The sequence below is a fragment of the Eriocheir sinensis genome, unplaced genomic scaffold, assembly GCF_024679095.1.
Source record: "Eriocheir sinensis breed Jianghai 21 unplaced genomic scaffold, ASM2467909v1 Scaffold865, whole genome shotgun sequence".
Classification (NCBI taxonomy): domain Eukaryota; kingdom Metazoa; phylum Arthropoda; class Malacostraca; order Decapoda; family Varunidae; genus Eriocheir; species Eriocheir sinensis.
The window spans coordinates 60,001-62,872 of NW_026112236.1; the positions used below are offsets into that span (position 1 = coordinate 60,001).

General features: G+C 40.4%; 1 long non-coding RNA gene across 2 annotated transcripts in view; it reads left to right on the forward strand.

Moving 5' to 3' along the window:
• LOC126994749 (uncharacterized) overlaps positions 1-2,197 on the forward strand; it is a 4,436-nt gene extending 2,239 nt beyond the window's left edge. For both annotated transcript variants that reach the window (XR_007749543.1, XR_007749544.1), the window contains exons 3-4: positions 337-527; positions 1,569-2,197. This is a non-coding gene — a long non-coding RNA (uncharacterized LOC126994749). The remainder of the gene's footprint in view (positions 1-336; positions 528-1,568) is intronic.
• The last annotated feature ends 675 nt before the right edge of the window (positions 2,198-2,872 follow it).

Sequence of the window (2,872 nt, forward strand, 5' to 3'; positions counted from 1 at the left end):
GGGAAGGTTAGATTAGGTTAGGGAAGGTTAGGTAAGGTTAGATTAGGTGAGGTAAGGAAAACCGAGGTTTGACTGTATTTTTATTTTATTTTCTCTTTTTTGTGTGTGTGTTTCTCTGTCCTCTCTCTCTCTCTCTCTCTCTCTCTCTCTCTCTCTCTCTCTCTCTCTCTCTCTCTCTCTCTCTCTCTCTCTCTGTAATTACCTTTCTGTCTACCTATTTCTGGTTTTATTCTTTTCTCTCTCTCTCTCTCTCTCTCTCTCTCTCTCTCTCTCTCTCTCTCTCCCTTCCCTTCCATACCAAAACCATTCTTCTTACTATTATTATTATTATTGCAGGAGTAGCTGTGAATGGCCTCAATGAAGAACATGAGACACAAGCAAAGATAGGAGGAGGAGGAATACATACATAGGAAGAATACATAGGAAGAACAGACACCAGAAGACCTATCGGTCTATGGCGAGGGTGTCTGTTTAAGGAGGAGGAGAGAAGGAGGAGGGCCTGATACAACATGAAAGCCTTCCCAAATGTGTGTGTGTATTTACCTAGTTGTATTTACCTAGTTGTAGTTTTACAGGGCCTGGGCATTATGCTCGTGTGGTCCCGTCTCCGTGTCTGCATTTATCCAACTTATCTGTAAAGCTTTGCACACTCCTCGCTGATACTATATCCTCGCTCAGACTGTTCCAAACCTCTACATTTCTTTGTGGGAAGCTATACTTCTTTGTGTCTCTCAAGCATCTCCCCTTTCTCAATTTTTTACTGTGTCCTCTTGTATTTCTGCTTATGTTTCCTTCTGTTAGTAGCAGTTCTTCATTATCTACTTCATCTATTTTGTTTAATAATTTATAAATTTGGATTAGGTCTCCCCTTTCTCTTCTTTGTTCCAGTGTTGTTAAGTTCATTTCCTTTAATCTTTCCTCGTATATTAATCCCTCCAACTCTGGGACCATTTTTGATGCCATCCTTTGTATTCTTTCTAGTTTCTTTATATGCTTCTTCTTATGGGGAGACCACACTACCTCTGCATATTCTAATTTTGGTCTAATCATGGTAGTGATTAGCCTTCTCATCATGTCCTTGTCCATGTAGTTAAATGCTACTCCAATATTTCTCACCAAGTTATATGTGTCTCTAAAGATCCGATTTATATGACTCTCTGGTTGATTATCATCCCTCATCACTACTCCCAGATCTCTCTCTTCATGCACTTTTTTTAATGTTTCACCATTTCCCATTTTGTATATCCAGATTGGTCTTGTTTCACTTTTACCCATTTCCATAACATGACATTTTTTCACATTAAATTCCATCTCCCAATCCATACTCCATTTCCAAATTTTGTATAGGTCTTCTTGCAATATTTCACAATCTTCTTTGTTTCTTATATGTTTTTGTAATTTAGCGTCGTCAGCAAACAGGTTTATGTAGCTATTAACTCCTTCAGCCATGTCATTTACATATACCAGGAAGATTATCGGTGCTAATACTGAACCCTGTGGTACTCCGTGTGTGTGTGTGTGCTTGCAGGGAGATGAACCTTTATTTGACTAATGAGACTTTCTTTCAGGTCTGTGCGGAGGTGGGGGAGGAAGACTGCAGGAGGCTGTAGAGGGGTGGATTGGGTGAAGGGGGACTTGACAACACTACCATGCAAGCTGGGCTAAGGTAATGTATGATTGGTTTTGTTACGCTCAAAGGGAAGGGCGATCCCAGATACGTCGCAGAGGCGCTGTTTTGGCCTGGCCGTAGTGAGTTTCTTTATGTGCACCATTTAATTCTGCATGTTTTCGTATATAATACATGATGATTATGTTGAGTTTATGGCTGAAAGCTTGTTATATTCAATAGCGACATTTGAAATTTAGCGCGCGCGGTGATCTCGGATACAGCAGAGGGCGCTGTTTTGGCCCGGCCGTAGTGAGTTTCTTTATGTGCACCATTTAATTCTGCATGTTTTCGTATATAATACATGATGATTATGTTGAGTTTATGGCTGAAAACTTGTTATATTCAATAGCGACATTTGAAATTTGGCGCGCACGGTGATCTCGGATACGGTCCAGGGCGCTGTTTTGGCCTGGCCGTAGTGAGTTTCTTTATGTGCACCATTTAATTCTGCATGTTTTCATATATAATACATGATGATTATGTAGAGTTTATGGCTGAAAGCTTGTTATATTCAATAGCGACATTTGAAATTTATGCTGCTGGTATCCGGATACAGCAGAGGGCGCTGTTTTGGCCAACCTGTAGTGAGTTTCTTTATGTGCACCATTTAATTCTGCATGTTTTCGTATATAATACATGATGATTATGTTGAGTTTATGGCTGAAAGCTTGTTATATTCAATAGCGACATTTGAAATTTGGCGCGCACGGTGATCTCGAATACGGTCCGGGGCGCTGTTTTGGCCCGGCCGTAGTGAAGGGGTTAAGTGTAGTCTATGAAGGCTACTTATCTATAAGCATTTAAGTGTAAGGTTCTGTGGGGTAACTAATCTAAGTGTAATGGTGCATTCTGTGGGAATTACTTAAGTGTAATCTATGAAGGCTACATCTATAAGTATATAAGTATGTAAGGTCCTGTGGGATAACTAATCTAAGGTTATGTACAACTACTGGTTCTGGTGCTGTGGGTAACTCCTACAAACCCTTTCTACTATGGCTATTAATTAACAAAAACCTCTTACTTTCAGCTTGTGTACTGGGTTAAAAAATAGTTGATGTTAGAGCCGGAAGCATCTGACAATCCCATCTCTTTCTTACAGGCCAAGCACTACAGAGGAGGAGGAGGAGAAGAAGGAGGAAGAAGAAGAAGAAGAAGAAGAAGGAGGAGGAGGAGGAGAAGAAGAAGGAGAAGAAGGAGAAAGAG